At 37.1% G+C, this 20,313-nt stretch overlaps 1 protein-coding gene and 1 non-coding gene across 2 annotated transcripts in view; one reads left to right on the plus strand and one right to left on the minus strand.

Moving 5' to 3' along the window:
* LOC145692659 (uncharacterized) overlaps positions 1 to 20,313 on the minus strand; it is a 336,073-nt gene that overhangs the window by 304,128 nt on the left and 11,632 nt on the right. The gene's annotated exons all lie outside the window — the stretch shown is intronic.
* Positions 14,506 to 14,580, plus strand: TRNAR-UCG (transfer RNA arginine (anticodon UCG)). Its single transcript has one exon. It is a non-coding gene; the product is annotated as a tRNA-Arg (tRNA).

Raw genomic sequence — 20,313 nt, forward strand, 5'->3', positions numbered from 1 at the left:
CTTCGGTGAGGGGGAGGGAGGGAGATATATAAAAATTATCTAAAATGACCGATATTAGTGTCGAATCCATAGTTTTTGGGTTGCTGACACGAACAGTGACACTTCCGATGCCGTTTAAATCTAAATACAGCCCTTTCCGTCCAAAATGAAACGTATTCTCTCCGTGTGGAGAACGAGTATTCTCCTAGTAGATTGATAAAGAAAGAAAAAAACAAACAAAACAAGAAACTCATATTTCGATGGACAATCTTCCGCCTCTTCCCGTGCATAATCTGAAATAACGTTACTGTATATTTCTTTCAGGCCGTGTACACTTTCTAAATACATATGCACAATACTTGAGACGTCTATGGAAAATAACAATGAGAGAAAATGAATTTCCTTCGTGACCATTTTGTTTCTTAAATCTTGGCTTGTTTGAATGACTTCCTGACATGATTAAAGGATTACATTTCTAGCGTGATACCAAACAACCATAAACAATTACCGAAAGAACATCTATACGACCCTTTGAAAAACAACGTTTCCAAGGCTGCCTGGAATGTGCTAAATTGCTAATAAGTAGAGCAGTGTGGTGTTTGGAGGTCACTGGCCCAATAAATACTGCAATCACATTTTTTGTATGTAAGATAAACAATTAAAGAAAATTATTTATCACCTTTAGAACTGAAGATGTGCAATTAATTCTGTTTTATTCAGTGGTGCTATATAGAAAACTTTCCAGCCATCTGTAGGAGACATTAAAAAAAAAAAAAAAAAAAATTATCTATCTGGTGAGTCGTATTTAACCCATGCTAGTTTTGAGCCAGGCCCGTAGCCAGCCAAAAAATGTAGGGGGGGGGGCGGTAGAATTTTGTGGTGGGCGATCCAAATATATAGTTCATGACTATATTATAGTTCATTTGCAAGCCTACCATGAAAATTTTAGGAGGGCCCAGTAAAAGTTTAAGGGGGAGCAGTAAACCTCACATGCCCCCCGTGGATACAGGGTTGTTTTGAACCCAGGTGTTCTTAATCCTATACAGTTCAGAATTCTACCAACGATACGCAGGCAGGGGGCGCGGTGGCTCAGTGGTAGAGCGCTCACCAATGGTGCGTGCCTGGTTTGATCCCCGATCAAATTAGTTTGTGGTGGAGAACATCGTGTCCATTGTTTGTTTCGGGGTACTCCCTTTCCTTCCACTTTCTCATTCCACCAATTCTTCCATCAGCATTCACTTGCTTTAATCATTGTCTCATTTAGCATAAAGAGCATAATTGTGGGACGTTAAACTGAAATATACGTAGCCATGGCGATGCTAGAGGAGAAAAAGGGCGGACATCCCTGTGGTATCGTCCCTCTACCCTCTGACAATCCTCCAGACATATTGTAACGTACGTAAATGATATACAAAAATATCTATCTTCTACAAATCCATGTGACCCTTCACTTCCTCCTTCCAAGAAATTAAATCTGGCGTCGTCACTGTGTGTAGATACAGTGGCGTAACTAAGGGCTTGGGGGCCACCCCGTAGACAACGTAGAATGAGGTCCCTTCTCTATGTCCTACATCACGATTTGGGGGCCCCGTGATGGCTTGAGCCCCCCGCAATGTGGGGTCTGAGGGGGCCCTTATTTACGCCCCTGTGTAGGTAATCACGCTGCTATTTCATAGCATGCATGTTACGTAATGGCTGGCCGGGTCCTTCGGCAACATTTAGAATTATATGTAACCAAATTTTCATTACATTAGAAGAAACTGTTATTTTCGTTATAAAGCATCGTAACCTAAATGTTTCTCTCTCTCTCTTTCCCTAGTTTGGCAGTCAAACTATCCAAAAGAAAATGGGGACACATATTCAGAAATTTGCTGTACAACTTTCAGAATGAAAGAATGTCACTAAAATGATTAATTTTCTTAAAAAAATGGCCAGAGGCGTATCTAGTCCTGGGCTGGGGGCTTAGGCCCCACAGTTTTTTGAGTGACAAAAATAATTGAAGCAATTATTTATATATTTTTGAAAGATTATAGTAAGCTTATGATATACCTGTCATAATCTGAGTTCTGGTTGCCCCCTTCCCCCAGGTTTTACCTTCTTTATCCGCTTCTGAAAATGGCAGTAAAAGAATTGTTAAAATTTCTTAGGCTTTCGAGTTTTGAGCTTTTTCTTTCAGTTTTAATGTTGTATTCAAGACGAAGACAAAAGACAGAACATGTCTTATTTCTCGTTTCGTGCACAATACTATCTTGTAACATTAAATACTGAACCATCTTTGCTGTTAGAAAAATAGTTTATACAGTAAATTAAATAATACAAAATGAAATCTTGTACCAGACTCTGCAGGCCCGTATCCAGGGGGATCTAGGGGGCCGAGCCCCCCTAAATTTTGGCTGGCTCCCCTAAAATATTCACGGTAGACTGGCAAATGAACTATAATGTGGTTGCGTCGGCCTCCCCTAACTTCAGCCGGGCTCCCCCTACATTTTTGGGCTGGCTATAGGCCTGAGACTCTGTAGCTAATGATTTATTGAAGTCTATCCTAATAAGGTCCTTTAATAAACTTTTTTTCTTTCTTTTTTTTTTTGCTTTAATTTTGAATATCCGTAAGTAACGTTGGTACATCTCTTCTCAGAATTCACGATTTTTCCTACAAGCTTGTAAGTTTACTTAAGTGCAACACGTTTTCTAGTTTTTGTAACTACATAATTACCAATGAACAAAATACATAAAAAGGAAGTTAGCAACAGACATGTCATTTGCACTCGTAGTGTATTATTTGCATAATCAAGTATGAACACGCGATCTATTCTGAAGCAAGGAATCAGAAATAAATATTACATATTATGCACTAGAAACCACAAAACTTCCTTTGCCCTGCAGCCTCTGTGCAACAACAAGAGTTTTTAATTATTACATATCCGTCTCTGTGATATTTCTCTGTCACGAAGATCTTTTGATTGCCCTCATATTCCAAACAAACTGTTTCAACATATAAAAATTAAGTTGTTAAAAGAATTCGGACCCGTTTACACAATTTTAACTGCAGTGACATGTTTTTCTGTGTATTTTCTTTTTAATATACATTTTAAACAGGTAGAATCAAATAACTGCATCCAAGTTTATTTTAGTGTGTCACATCATGCAATTTACTGTATCTTTATATTTTATACACCAGAAGCAGGGAAGCACCCACACGGAGTCCAAAAGGTCCAGACTTCGTAAGTTGACATACATTTGTACATTTTCTTAATAAAACTATATTTGTTTAGGACAGGAATGTTTGATATAGCATAAAGATATCATCTTACACTTTATCCGAATTCTTTTCTTATACAGGGTGTCTCAAAAGTCCCCTGGCATAGGGTAACTCTGTTATTATCAGGATTATAACAAAATGTAAGAGGAGAAACCAAATATGATGTTTTCAATCTAAAGTGAAGGAATTTTTTTAAATCGGACGAGCCATTTAGGCTGTACACTATTTATGAGCCCAATATTAAATGGAAATGCAACGTTGCCATGTACCTGGACCCATAACATAAGTGAATGCAGTTACTGTTTGAAATGGGGGCTGGCCATCGACATGTTAATGTAAAAGACAATAACTTCAGGAGATATTTCTTCGTGTGTTGATGAGATATTTGGCATATTCAGTACCGTGGCTAGTTTTTCAAGGTCTCTTAAGTGAAAACAATTCCGCTTTCGAGTCATGTGGTTTAGGCATTTTTTAAAACTTAATTTCAATTTTGCTATTATTTGTTCCAAGTTGTATATGTATTATTTTACCATCCTGTATAGTCATTATATTATTATAAATTATTACTTCTTTTTGGAATAGATACTTTTGGTATCTTTCAAATGAATGCAGGTTATGAAATCTGAATATTTGTGCAGTTTGTTCTTTCTCGTTATCAAAGTTCGTTGCAAAAGTCCTCTTCGAAAAAGTAAATATAATAAATACGTCGGAATCAAATATCGACAAATCTATGTTAAGGCGTAACACTACCAACACTGATTAATATACATTCAGTTAAGAAAAACATGGGTATACTAGAACATATCAAAGTTAAAATATTTAGTTAGATACAATCTACATGCAACTATATCGCACCTGATATTCGAAAGCTATTTGTTTATTTTTTTCATTTGGATGGAATGGCTGTACAAAAACGTAAATAAATAAAATAAAAAGCTGGTAAGTTTTCTTACAGTGGCGTATTCGTTCTTCATTGATTACTATGAGATCTTCATTATAAGAACCAACTCCATTTACTTTAGCATTTAACAGATTTTGTTAAGTTCAAGCCCAAATTTTGATGACCTATAACTCGGGAACTTTGATAGGTCGCCATTTCACAAAATTTGAAACGCTGGGTAGATCTTGATAAGCTCCGTAGAGATGTGAAATGTTGTAATGTGGAGATTTTTGGCTCCTGAGTTATTGTGAATCAAATTTGGGATTTGAGCTTAATCAAAAAAATAAGTCAATATCCCACCCTCTTTGATGGCCAATAACTTGAGAACTTGATATCCCATATGTTCTCTAAACTCAAGATCTATCAGCATGTCAAATTTGTTGAAAGTCGAATAAATTCCACTTTCCTCTCTGTACAACAATTAGACTTTTATTCAATTAGAGTAAATAAAAACCCCAAATCTGATACCCAAGAACTCGGGAACTAACAGTCTTCACTTCAGTACATTTGGAAAAGTGATAGACATGGACGAACTCTGTAGGCATATGAAATAAAATGTTTAAATTTCTGATTCCGATGTTACTGACCATACGCTTCCATTATCGTTAACTGACCACTGGAAGTCGAAGCCCGGACTGCACGCATAGAAAGGCTCGCTAACATATGCTGTGACAGTTTCTTTTTGGATTAAAAGATCGAATATACTTTAATCAAAAATTTTCTTTTACGTCTTATATCTGGAGAACTACATACTGGTATAGTAAATGAAAGGAAATCTTTAAATGTTATGTCCCACGGTTATGCCAGTTAGGCTAAAGGAAACGATGATGATGAGAAATGAATGAAGTGGTGGAATGAAGAAAGTGGGAGGAAACGGGAGAACCCCGAGAAAACCCACGCACACGATGTTTGTCCATCACAAAGTCCACACGGCGCGAACTGGGATCGAACCAGTGACCCCAAGCACCGGAGGTGAATGCTCTACCACTAAGCCACCGCGGCCCCAACTACATATAGTGTACCCAAACCCAAACTATCACTAAATTCAGTATAATGTGCTTATTCTGTACAAATAAGAAAACTTGATTTAAGGGCCGTTCAAAAATTGTGTGGCCCCTGATCCAAAAACTAATTATTGACCAAGATCGCAATCTTTTGATGCATTTTTTTGGAACATTCCAACAACTCTTGTTTATGAACATATCATGGTCATGATTTATCATTTAAACAAAATTTAACCAACAGTAAACTATAAAAAATTAAAGCAGAAAATTAATATTAAAAACTAAGAAACAGAAAACAATAAAAAGTGAAACAGGGAATAAAAAAAATGTAAACAACCAAAATAAAACAAGAAAATACGACAAACAATTGCAAGCTATAAGTTTGTGATTTAGAAGTAATTTTATTTGAAATTTAATGTGAAGCAAAGCACATTTTCTTTATGTAGAAGAATATTGTAAAATAAATAAAAAAACATAAAAAAGTAATAATTTTCTCACAATTAGCCAGAAATATATGTAATTAAAACTAATACGTTGATTAAAATTTTACAGCTTATTAAGAAAAAAATGTTATAGCAAGCATTAAATGTCATGTTATAAATATTACAAGTTAATAAATATTACTTAACATTCTTCTTTCTTAAAATATAAATTTTTAATGAATATTTAAAACTGCAATTAAAACAATTCACGGTGCACATCGATTTTTTCTTATTACGTAAATGGAATTTTTTTAAAGAACATAATTCATTGCTTTTTTTTTTTTAAATGGAATCGTAATGAAATTCATTATGCGCTATAAATTGCATGTAATGACAATGCTTGGGATTTACATAAACATTGGCGTCTTTTGATAACAGAGTTCTGTTTTATGGATGTTTCAACGTTATATAGAGGGTTATTACAAATGAGTGAAATAACATTGTGAATCTATCACAAGACATTTATTGTAGAAATGTACAGGATGTTTCAAAACAACACAACGTTTGGGGGATGATTCCTGACACCAAGATAAGACAAAAAGTATAGACCAGGATGGGTGCACAAATACTTCCTTTGGGAGTTATAGGCTGCAGAAAGCATGAAAAAATGAACTTAAGTGGTTCATAGCTCCAGAACTATGGGACCTACCGTAGTCGGGTCAAGAGTTCACTTAGGAATTTGTACGTGTCCTATCCAAAAATACATGTTTCAGAATCCTAATGTACTCACGGGCATATAATTTGAAATACTCATCAACTACGTCAATAGAAATTGTGCTGAAGCACCGCAGAATTCTGAAACATCGTGGATACTTGAATAGGGCACATACTAGTTCCTAAGTGAAGTCTTGACCCGACTACGGTAGCTCCCATAGTTTTGGAGCTATGGACTTTTAAAGTTCATTTTTTCAAGTTTTTGGCAGCCCATAACTCCGAAATGAAGCATTTGTGAACCCAGGTTGGTCTATACTCTTTGTGTTAGCTTGGTGTCACGAATCACCTCCCAAACGTTGTCCGTGTTGTTTTGAAACACCCTGTATACAAGAACAACCTTGGATAGGAAATGTCTCTTAAAGCTTTTATGTACAATTGCATCATTCGGCAATGAAGCGTATTCGGTAACACTGTAGTAATCAATCTAGGACTCTATAAATCGCTTTAGGAGCAGGGTGGCTCGGTGGTACAGTGCTTACCTCTGGTACGTGGGGTCATTGCTTTGATTCCCGGCCAAGTTTGTAGTGGACAACATTATGTGTGTGGGTTTTCTTGGGCTACTCCCGTTTCCTCCTGCATTATCATACCACCAATTCTCCCGTCAGCATTCATTTGCCGTAATCATCGTCTCCCTTAGCCTAAAGGACATAATCGAGGGACGTTAAATTTAAATAATATATATATTAATGGATATAGAAATTACGATGTGTTACGGTAGTTCATTAGTAGAGTGATCACTTCTATAAAGCGAGGGGTCTTTGGTTGTATCCCAGGCAATGTAAATTTGTGGTGGACAACATCGTGTAAGTAAGAATTTCTCGGGGTTCTCGCAGGTGCTCCCACATTGCCATTTCACCAATCATTTCAATCATTTCATAATCACAACCAGTGGCGTATTTACGAATTTTTTCGGGGGGAGGGGCTTTGCCTGAAAATGTGAAAATTCTGCCAGATATTTCATATATTTTACTATAGTTAGTAAGATTTCGGGGGGGGAGGCTTAAGCCCGGAAGCCCTCCTAAATACGCCACTGATCACAACTATCTCCTTTAGTGGCGCCGTGGTGGCTCAGTGGTAGAGCATCCACCTCTGGTGTGTCGGGTCCTGATTCGATCCCAACTAACGCCAAATGGACTCTGTTGTGAACAAACACAGTATGCGTGGGTTTTGTCAGGATTCTCCCGTTTCCTCCCATTTTATTCATTCTATCATTGCATCCATTCTAATCATCACCGTCGTCTCCTTTAGCCTAGATAGCATAAACGTGGGACGTAAAATTGAAAGATTTCATTCCATTTCATTTCCATCTTTTTTAGCATACAGGCAGTAGCGTACCCAGGAATTTATTTCGGGGGGTCCAAACTCAATATGAGGGTATTTTATATTAAAATTCCTAAAATTACCCCTAAAATTAGGCTAAATTTACACAAAAGTCAAAATTTCGGGAGGGGTACGGACCCCCAGGACTCACCCCCAGCATTATATAATGGTATGGTAATAGGATCAAATACATCATGTAACTTAAATCCATCTGACCTATCGTTAGTAAGAGATTATTATTATTATTATTATTATTATTATTATTATTATTATTATTATTATTATTATTATTATTATTATTATTATTATTATTATTATTATTATTATAGTTTGGGTCTGCTATACATAGTTAGTATCATAGAGCATACTATATTTGTTGATGGGGAATTGATACAATTAAAATTTGAAGTTGATGCAACTGTTCTGCTATACATAGTTAGATATTTGCACCATTTTATACGCAATTTTATGTGTCTCTGGCTCATCCAATAAACTGTAGGATTTATCCGATCGTTGAGACCGATCAAGAAAACTTTCTTCGCTTCACTTCACGTTATTTTCTGACTTCATTTCTGCTAGTTTTGCTTAAATTTTAACCATTTATTGCGTCCAAGCTCGAACTAACTTTTCTCTCTCTCTCTCTCTCTCTCTCTTTTTTTTTTTTTTTTTTTTTTTTTTTTTAAGGTTTGGATATCAACCAGTCCAACTCTTTTTCACTTTAATGTAATCATTAATAGACTCGGTCAGGAGAGAAGCATTGTACAACATTCTTACAGAATTTGGAATACCGAATGCTAATTAGATTAATTAAGGTATGTTTAAAGGAATCCCAAAGTAAAATCCGGGTAGCAAAATTTTTGTTCACGAGCTTTCACGTCGAAAATGGCCTGAAACAAGGAGATGCATTGTCGCCATTATTATTTAACTTCGTTCTGGAATACGCTATAAGGAAAATCAAAGATAACAATCAGAGCTTAGAGTTGAACGGTGTTCACCAGGTTATGGCGTATTCTGATGTAAATTTAATAGGGGATGATAGGAGAACAATAGAAAGAAATGCAGAGGTCATTAAATGCTTGCAGGGACATTGGTTTAGAAGTAAATGCAGAGAAAACTAAATACGTGGAAGCTCGTCGGGACCGTAATACGGAAAATTATGGATGCGTTAAAATATTAAATAATACTTTATCAAATCGTGGATACTTTCAGATATCTAGGATCAATATTAACAGAAGAAAATCATATTCACGAAGAAATTAAATGTCGACTAAAAGCAGATAATTCGTGTTACTATTCGGTTGAAAATCTCTTGTCGTCGCGAATTCTGTCGAGGAGTCTGAAGCTTAAAATATACAAAACGATAATCTTGCCTGTTGTTCTGTATGGTTCCGAAACGTGGTCGCTTACTCTGAGGGAAGAACATAGACTAAAAGTATTTGAGAACAAGATCCTGAGGCGAATATTCGGACCCAAAAGGAACGGGAATGGGAAATTGTGGAAACTTCATAACGAGGGACTACATAATTTATACGGTTTGCCAAACATTGTTAGAGTAATAAAGTCTAGGAGGCTTAGGTGGGCGGGTCATGTAGCTAGAATGGAAGAAAGTAGAAATGCTTTCAAAGTCTCTGGAAGACCAATCGGAAAACGACCATTAGGAAGACTTAGGCGCAGATGGGAGGACAATATTAAGATGGATCTCGCAGAGATTGGAATACAAAGTAGAAACTGGATGCAGTTAGCTAAGGATAGAAATCAGTGGAGAGCTTTTGTGAACGCGGCATTGAACCTCCGGGTTCCATAGGCCATAGGGTTAGTTAGTTAGTTCATTAATGTATTTCATTATACACACCAATCCCACAAATAGCAACATCTATTGGCGTCAGTCAGGCAAACGATAGTGCACATATTAACATTTATTAGGGTCATTGTTTACTATTAAGTATTAATGTGATGCACTGAGACTTTTATTGTTTATTACTAGAATTCTAATTTTGCCTCTGCCTTCCTACAACCAACATTACAAGTCTCTTAAGCAAGATTGTTTAACATTCGAAAATGGCGTGACTTACCGACTGACATGTCTCCCTTTTATAATTAGGGACCTGGATATGGCGGTTATAGGCTCTCGTAGGCTGTAACTGCAGAAATAGAAGTAGTAATAGTTTCGGTATCCATTTACACAGTCACAATAGTCATTTAATTATACCAGGCCACGAAAGGTTTGTCTTAATTCCAAATCATCGATTTGCATGTCATTGAGACCACTAATTTACGTTGTACCTCTCTTACAAGACTAGATATGCTTTCCAGGAAGCACCCGGATTGAGTGGACTCCATCAGGTTGTAATGAAACCATGGAATATGGTAGCTGGTGGTGTTTGGACACCTCCTGTCACCACTATGGTGAAGCAGTGCAGGATCTGGCCCGGGGCCGGGGGTCTATGCCTCCCCAGTTTTAGTAAATTAATAGTAAACTCATAATATACCTCTCATAATCTGGGTTCTGGCTGGCTCCCCAGTTTTACCTTCTAGATCCGTCTCTGTGGTGAAGTCTCTTAAACGGTTCAGTGCAGGCCTGGATATGGCAGTAGACCCATACTAGATTCCGTTACCAACAGGTGTAACTAGGAAATCTGTGTTATTAGCTTTTAGAAGACAATTAGCAACCATTGTAAAAATGGCGGAAGTTTTGTTGTGGACTGTGTTATTCAGCCTATCGCAAATCTTTCAAACCAGTAATTAACTGATTGATAAGAGAACACTAGTTTTTCGCATATCATACGTAATCTTGTTGTGAGTATCTACTGCATCCTCGGATGGGTGACTGTGGGAGTCATAAGGAATAAAGTATCCACCATTGGAAAGCGTAGGTTCAACTCAACGGAGGTAATCTGAACTTGCTACGTAACCAATCATTCCAGGGGTGTAATTTTGACTGCCTACCAATCTTGAAATGATATGATTTTTTTTTTTTTTTTTGTTTTACTCCCACGGTTATGCCGGCTAGGCTAAAGAAGACAGTGATGATGAGTAATGAATGAAATGGTGGAATGAAGAAAGTGGAAGGAAAGGGGAGAACCCCAAGGAAACCCACAAACACTGTGTTTGTCCATCATAAAGTTCACTTGGCGGGAACTGGGTTTTAACCCGGGACCCCAAGCACTAATGAGTGCCTGAAGATTATATACATTTTGTCGTGTTTGCTTTAGAGTTATCTAAATTGAAACTTGAAGCAAGTACACAAAACTGTCCGAAACAAAGAAAGAGACACAAAATCATGAAAGCCACATTTTTATTGGTATAAAAATTAGGTTTTCACGTTCTAAAATCCGTACATACTTTTATGTAAAATCTATATATTCTGTGTGAAAACCTAAACGTGAGTTATGTTTGTAAATTTAAAGAATTAAACTGATATTTTATGCATATAATAAGTCTAACATGCAGTGGTGTACGTGGAAAGGAGGGGGTTCCAGATTTTAAATCCCCCTTTTAAAAAAAACATCATAAAAAATAAATATTCACCATATGAAGATCCTGGAACGCTATGAGCTTGAGAACTTGAAACTTCTCACCCTTGATGATTTTCTGCGCACGCTACTGCTAGCACGATAATTAAATCCACAAAACCTTTGAATATTTCTATCGGCAGAGCTGTGTCTGCTCCGGTATCGCGTCACAAAAATTGTCTCGTCTCGTCTCGTCTCATGAATAACCCTGAGATAATCTATGACGTCAAAAGGCAACTCATTCTTCCATGCGACTACAGTTCGCTGTTAGCCTTTTGTTTGCAACGGCATATTTAAAAAGAAATAAAAATGAAATGAAATCTTTGAGTTTTACGTCCCACGGTTATACCGCTGAGGCTAAAGGAGACGGTGATGATGAGTAATAAGTGAAATGGTGGAATGAAGAAAGTGGGAGGAAACGGGAGAACCCCGAGAAATTCTACGCACACGGTGTTTGTCCACCACAAAGTTCAATTGGCGGGGGCTGGGATCGAACCCGGGACCCCAAACACCAGAGGTGAACGCTGTACCACTGAGCCACCGCGGTCCTTAAGAAGAAATAAAGACAAACATTAATATTTGCAGGGTATAGAGCAGTGGCCCTGTTGTACACCCTAGAAAGTAAAAACTGGGGGGACCAACCAGACTATGATAAATGTATCATAAGTTTACTATAAATATTCAAAAATGTAGGTCTATAAATAATAACTTCAATTATTTTTGCTACTCAAAAACCTTAGGAGGTCTAGATACCCCCGGTCCCAAGCTGGATCCGCCACTGGTACAAAAAAAATTAGAATTTGCGCAGCGAAGCGGACGGGCTCAGCAAATAGTGTTAAAAGAAACTGTAAAAAAAAAAAAAAAGACCTACTAAATACCACAAGCATTAAATTGCTTTCGTCTGTACCACTAACAATAAACCAAATATAGGTTTAACATGTATTGTTGAAGGACCATGTTAAACAATTAAAAATAACAGTTTTCGCTAATAAAAATAACATCTTTATTGCTTAGAACATACGAAGAAAATGTGATGATATTAGTCAAAAAAACAGGAAGGGAGGAATTTCAAACATTTGTTGTAGTCGCAACGCCTGATTGCCCGTTTCGTAAAAAAAATTTGCGAACGATGTCATGCCGGGACGGCGAGTGGGTGTACGCGAAGGGAATTGGTTCACTTGATGGCGTTGAGACTAATTAGGGACGGAGCTTCTGTTTCTGTTTAGGAAGCTATCCACAAACGTGTTATAAATGTTAAGCTTCGTCACAGTTCCACTACCAAGTATTTCTTAGTTCTCCCTTGGGCATGCAATCACGACCCACATATGCAGACTACTCGCTCTGGCTTACAACCACAGTGTTACCATCCGATACAAATAGATGCAAAATACAAGCCTTGGTTTGGCTTCAAGGCCGATTATATGCAAAAAGGTTATTTATTTATTTGACAGCTGGCTGCTAGGACAATTATTAACTCTGAATACATATCTGTCAGCATTAGTGTCCCTTTTACAGCACCATGCTTCTATAGAAAGAGTCGGCCCTAGGCAATTTGCCGCCCCGTGCAATGGGATAATTTCCCACTCCCTTTCTCCAGAAAGAACAAATCCTAAAGTCACGATTCTAAGTATGCTACCCCATCATGAACACCGAAGGGGAGGGAAAAGCACTCGCACTCAGAAAATCCTAAACACTGCAAATACAATCACGCTTTTTCTTTAAATAATAATGTTAGTGAAAGGTAAAGCAAACACATCTGAAGAGGAAAGATGGTAATCCTTATCATAGAATTCAATATCAAGCTTCAATTTCAATATATCACTTTGTAATTCCAGTGCAACTAGCTCTTTTATCTTTATCTCTTGATTTTTCTTTTACATATGTTAGAACATTTTAAAAAATCCACCTTCAATGATAAGGAACTCGTTTGTGTCAAAGACAAGACTAGTTTTCATATCAAAACTGTGATAACTAACTAAATAAAACAGGTGTTCGCTATTATTCGAAAATTGAGTTCTTGTATTTGACAACAATCAAGCAATTCATGCTGGATTTCTTTAACCATTTGCTGTAGCACTGTCCATGTGACCTTAAACTAATGCGACCTAAACATGATTTATAAATGTAGTATTCAAATAGGAGGTTAGCTTTGTAAATTTAACTACCATCATCATGAAGTCTGTTTCCAACGAGAAATATTTATTTTAAATAATATAGTTATGACAGATTTTACCGCCTCTTGAAACTTGAAGCCCCGTGCAAATACACATGTTACACATATGGTAGAGCCGGCCTTTAATGGGAATCCGTATCACCGTAAGCGTTTCTATCTCAAATGTCTCCCACTGGGGATCGAACCTGGGGTCTCGTACACCAAAAGAGCGCACGATAGTCACTAGTCCAACAGGATATAACTGTACAGAGTTACCTACAACACCAGGGTTTACACTATCTCGTATCAGAAAGTGTATCTGTTTCTACTGGAAGAGCTCTGCTAGGCTGATATCTTAACACGAAAATTTTAGTTTCTTCTAGTAGGCAAATCTATCCATAAGCAAACGAACAAACAACAACAAATGGGAAGGGGATTGGGAAGAACCGAACAGGTACTCATCCTGTTAATTTGTTAGGAGTTGATCTTCCCTTTCGAGCACGAAATTAAATGAGATGAGGACCCAAACAGTTTAACATTGGATCCAAACCACATGAGTCTCCACAGTATGTCCTTTGCAGTAAACATTCACACCAAACATATACCGGTAGTCATGAAAGAGTTTCGATACCATTCTGGTATTCACCATGAGAGAAATCTCTGGGAATAAACATTTGTCAAGATGGCTCATCACTGAACTCGAACGAAAGATTTCTGGATTACAAATGAAGGGCGGTAACTATTAGACTATGACCGCTCGATTCCCCAGGGGAAAATTAAACAATGAGTCTTTCTTTAAAATGGAATTCCCAACCTTTTCGGCATGACGATATACTTTACTAAAAGCCATGATTCTTTTATTAATAATATTAATATAATTTATACTATTGAAGAACTATAAGTTTCTATCAAGAAGTGACTCTTTGCAATTCTGAATATTATTGCGGGACCGCGGTGGCTCAGTGGTAGAGCGTTCATCAGTAGTGCATGGAATTCTTGGATCGATCCCAGCTCGCGCCAAGTGAGCTTTGTGGTAGACAAACACAGTGTGCGTGGGTTTTCTCGAGGTTCTTCTGTTTCCTTCCACTTTCTTCATTCCAAAATTTCATTCAATTCTCATCACCATCTCTTTTAGCCTAGGCAGCCCCCGCGTAGCGTAGTCGCTAACGCTCTCGCCTTCGGTGTGAGTGGTCCCGGGTTCGATTCCCGGTGGGGGCACTCGGTCGAAAAAGTGTAACAGCCACTCTGAATGAGGTATTCCTGGTTTTTCCTCATTTGCACCAAGCAAATGCCGGGGTGGTACCTAACTTATAGGTCCCAGGCCGCTTCCTTCCTACCTTTCCCCGGACTGTGTGCTCGCCGAGGGACGTCATCCATCAAAACGTGACGGGTTCAATGGCCTTAGATGCCGAAAGCCCAGAAATCTAAATCCTAAATCCCCCTTTAGCCTAGTTAGCATAACTGTGGGACGTAAAACTGAAAGATTTTATTTTATTTTCATTTTGACAGAGGAAGTTAAACGATGAGTTTCTTTAAAGAAACACTTCCCAACCATTTTCGATTCACGATATATTTTACTGAAAGGCCACGAAAAACACGGCATACTTTGTTAAGTTCCAATGGATTTATAGCGTTATGTTGCACTGGCTGTGGAAAGAACTTGATTATCGATCCTGGTATTTGCAGAATTGCTAGGGGAGCATATATAGACCACTTCCAATATAACAGTAATTTTTTTTTTTTTTCAATTCGCCAGCAAAGTTTTGTCGGATACCTCCAATAATAAAGCTGCAGTGAATTTATGAAATCGGGACAATCATTTGTAACAACCCTGTATATAGATTAAACTCCATAAGCATGGACTTTAATCAAGGATGTACTCAGGGCGTGGGTTCTGAGTGTTCAGACCCTCCTCCTCCGAAATAACGACATTTCTGTAAATTTAGAGGTAATTTTAATAAATTTTAATATAATTTATCTCAATGCCCCCCTCCCCCCGAAAAGCTTCGAACCCTCCGTTGAAATAAATTCCTACTTACGTGCCCGATCCTAGAGATCGTTGAAAAAGGGTTTAAAATTAACGTTACTTTTTAACATCAAGGTTTTAAGGAACGTGCTTAACATTGGATTCGAACTCGGAAAGCCTTTCACACGTACTCTAACCATATAACAGCGACGGAGTTCATTATATTTACGTCTTTCATTCTCACGTACGATACTACATTATATGACATAAAACAAAAATGAGCGTGTATTTAAATTTATTTCGATGTAGTAGTTGGCAACACCGTTTGTTCTGTGCCTACCTTTTTCCACATCTAGGCAACGATCTTGGATTTTTCTTTTTTTTTATAATTAACTTTTTTTTTTAACTTTTTATTTCTAACCTTCTCCGGCCGGCTTATTGAAACGTGAGCTAATAGTGTTTCTAACCGAAGAAAACCAAATATTTTTTTCGCAGGCATAAATTATGGGTTTAGGATTTCCGTTTTCCTGCCTTTGACAATAAACTGTTTATAGTATTGTTAAGCGCATGTTTTCGATTCAATTTATAGTTAAAATACGTAATTTAATTAATAAATGAGAAGTTCATTTAGAAAATGATAATAAAAATGAATACAAAAGAATTTTTCTGCAAGATAATTAAAGAGGATTTATTTGAAACAAAAGATAAGATAATCTGTCTTCCGGATCCATCGTCTTCCTTACTTCCTTCATTACTTAAGGGTCTTCACTACAGCGAAATTAAACTACCGCTAATTTTAGAGTTTTTCTGTAATATCTTCAAAACAAATAAAAATATTGGAAAAACAGAAACGTAGTGAACTAGACAATACGATTTTGCATGTGATACCTTTACTACAATTCACCTATCTGCTTTTGGTATGCCGCTATTTACAGAACCCACAAAAAATGCTAAATCTATCTACAGTTGCAAATCGAAAGCAAATAGTTGAGTTGTGATAATGGTATCACATGCAAAATCGTATAATCTAGTTCACTAAAATTTCTGCTTTTCGAATATTTTTTATTTGTTTTGAAGATATTACAGAAAAACACTAAAATTAGCGGTAGTTTAATTTCGCTGTAGTGAAGAACCTTAACTCATGACGATGGGCCACGGCCAGCCAGAGGCCTTGGCATCAACTCCCATGGTCATTATTTCTGGTTTTCCAAGTTGGAGTTTGCTACCTCTTAATTAAAGTAGCTCGAAGTGCTATATTGAGGACCGTACTTACTCTAGTGGCTACAGCGTTGGACTCATGTCCGCGTGGTCCCGGGTTAGATTTCCGCCTGGTGCTTCCCAATTTTGGGCGTCCACCCAACGCCGTGAGGTAAACTGGGGAGTAACGTGAAAACAAGACGTGACGGCCACTAGATCTAGAAAGCTCCTGATGCTTGCCGCTAGACTGGACGTAGTTTAGCCGGTCGCTAGCAGATGGCGCTGGGGCAGGCTTAGGCTCACAGAATGAATTGTTACGCCAAATGGTTTTGTTTGGTCTAAGTGCTACATGATGACAAGTTAACACTGAATATGAATATGTTAACACTGAATATGAATATGTTAACACTGAATACGAATATGTTAACACTGAATATGAATATGTTAACACTGAATATGAATATAACACTGTTATATGAATATGTTAACACTGAATATAAATATGTTAACACTGAATATGAATATGTTAACACTGAATATGAATATAACACTGTTATATGAATATGTTAACACTGAATATGAATATGTTAACACTGAATATGAATATAACACTGTTATATGAATATGTTAACACTGAATATGAATATGTTAACACTGTTATATGAATATGTTAACACTGAATATGAATATGTTAACACTGAATATGAATATGTTAACACTGAATACGAATATGTTAACACTGAATATGAATATGTTAACACTGAATATGAATATAACACTGTTATATGAATATGTTAACACTGAATATGAATATGTTAACACTGAATATGAATATGTTAACACTGAATATGAATATGTTAACACTGAATAGGAAAATGTCTCACCTCAACCTGCTGAGGTATAAAATAGCCGAAAGAATGGCAGAGAGAGATAGAAAGGGATAAGAAAATATCAGAGAGGGGACAAAGGCAGGAGGCAAGTAGCGTCTGCCATTAATAAGGCCATAAGGAATCGGCCAAGGCAGGGGGAAGTGGAGGCTATTAAAGAAACAAACAAACAAAAAAAACTGAATGTGCTTTGTTCTTGCTGGTAATCAAACCGGGAACCACACACACTAGAAACCTCATACTAATCATTTGACGACGTTCGTATTTGAAAATGACCTGAGAATTTTGAACTTTTGATTCTAACGTTGAAGTAAACTTACTACTGTTCATTTTCAAGAAGATATCGGTGTGTCCTCTTAAAATACTGGCAGGCCTCATTCCACTAGGTCGTCAGCAAGATCAGCTAAGAAATATATTTATTTATTTTATTAAGTTCTAGATATTGTCAGTCAAGCTAATTTACACGTGAATTTTACAATCAACAAAGAACAGCAATGGGAAAGAAATTGGTTAAAAAAAAAAGAAAAAAAAGCCAGGATCTATAGTTAAAAGGTACGATCCCCATATTGATGTGGTAAAACCAAAGAAAAAAGCTAAGAATTCTTTGCCAGAAAGACAGGTCATCGGATTCAATTCGAAACCTAAAGGTTACGAACTAACCATGTTAACCAGTAATCTTAACCTGTTCAATTAATTGTGTTTAGCAGCTAGTCAATGATGTGCAAAAGTTTCGAGGTCCAAGTCCTTTTCTGGTTCTCAACGCCTTTTGATAATCACCGCTAGAGACTTCTTTTTTTTAAAAGTAATAATGTATTGAGAGAAGAGAGCCTACGAAGTGGCCTCTATCGTCTCCTGATCTTTATCCACATAACTTTACTAGATACAAAATCCTTAACTGTAAGCTGTTGCTGTGAAAATCAGGAATGGATTATCTTCGGAATAGATTACTTTTTTTCTCCCGTGTCGAGAAGAACTTAAAAATAAATTAGATTGAACAAAGTATATTTGAGAATGATACAGACGTGTGGAGCTTTGATTTTTTTACATTAAAGAAATACTTTGTTCAACAGTAACCTATCTGTTTCAATACCCCTAACCCCTAGTCTAGCGGATAGAATGTGTGCCGTTAATGCCTCGCTGCTGACAAAGGACGTACAAATGGAAATCAATCAATCAATGTAAATCAATCAATCAATTATCGGCTTCAGAGTTGATTGTCGCTCCACGAGGACTCAAGCTCTTCGATAAGTGATCAGTGACACCGCGTAGTGTAGTCGCTAATGCTCTCGCCTTCGGTGCGAGCGGTCCCGAGTTTGATTCCCGGTGGGGGCACGCGGTCAAAAAAGTGTGTAAAGAGCTTTTTCAGGTCAAGCATGCTGAATGGGGTTTTCCTAATTCACATCAGGCAAATGTTGGGGTGGTACCTAACTTATAGGTTCCAGGTCGCCTCCTTCCTTACCTTTCCCCGGAAAGTGTGCTCACCGAGGGGCGTCATCCCTCATATGTCGAAAGCCCTGAAATCAAAACCCTAAATCGATAAATGATCATTAACACCGTAAATCAAGTATTTTCTAAAAATGAGTACAAGCAAAAGACCCACGAGCACAAGTAAGCCATTTCCGTTATCCCAGTCTCTTCTGTAACAGAGAAAAGTATTTAGTATTTTGTGGTTAGTGATATGTTGATTACCAGAGGTGTCAGTATGTTAAACGAATGGATCCAATGTTCTCCCAGTAATAAATCACGACGTCCCTAAATTCAAAGGCTGTTCTTGCAGACTGGGACATTTATAACTGTCAAAATTGAACTGGAATGAAACAGAATTTAAAAAGCAAGAAAAGAATTATCTAGCGAATATACTTCCGAATGCTAGTCACAACTCTCTTTCTGTAGTTCTTGAATAACGAGTATTTTTTTTTTTTAAGTGCTATCTTTGGGTGATACTTTAATTACGAATTGGCTTCACGTTTCTTTTAAGAGTGAATGAAGTTGTAACCTGCTGTTCACTCGAGTCTCCAATAGAACAAGTAGATAAATTGATATGTCTGCTACAGTCGGCAAACAAGGGTTCATGCACACCGCATATATAACTTGTGTCAATACATGTCGGAACTAATAAATCAGTTGAGTAAACGTTTCGCAAAACAAATATTAGTGTGGTGACGAATTCGAGTCATTATCACGAGACTAAAGGAAGTGATTTTAAAATGTTCCGGGTCTATTCCTAATTCTATTATAAAAAGTTAAGTATCAAGGAAAAATGAAGTGAAATGATATACTTCAGTTTTTCGTCTCACTTTATGCCATGCAGACTAAAGGAGACTGTGATGATGAGAAACGAATGAAATGGTGGAATTAAGAAAGTGGGAGGAAAGGGAAGAATTCCGAGCAATCCCAGGCACACGGTGTTTGTTCACCAAAAACCCAGTTACAAGGGAAGTTCGGGAGAAAGCACTCCCCTGCAGAGAAACTAAGCATGCCATTTAAAAGGCCAATTCATACTGCTTACAACAAACTAATAAAATTCCTGTACGGTTGAGAACTGTTTCAGAGATTCAATTTGGAAGTTTATATGAAAATATAAGTACTTGTATATGAACATTTAAACGCGTTAATACAACATTATTAGAAACAACTATTGACATATGAATCGAAATCTATCGGAGATAACAGAGAAAACTGTTAACTAATGGGTTTGTTAGTTAAAATTAGTCATTATACTGTTCACAATAATGATAGGCTAGAGATGAAAATTGATCACTGTTGTTCTGTTCTATTAAGAAATGATGCACCGAACAAATTATATACCTTTGGAATCACCTGTTGAATTTGCTTTCGCTTTGGTTATGCGAACTGTTCCCTTGATGGATGGAACGCAATTACACATATAAAATGTTCATG

The sequence above is a fragment of the Thermobia domestica genome, chromosome 8 (assembly GCF_964235325.1).
Source record: "Thermobia domestica chromosome 8, izTheDome1.hap1.1, whole genome shotgun sequence".
NCBI lineage: Eukaryota > Metazoa > Arthropoda > Insecta > Zygentoma > Lepismatidae > Thermobia > Thermobia domestica.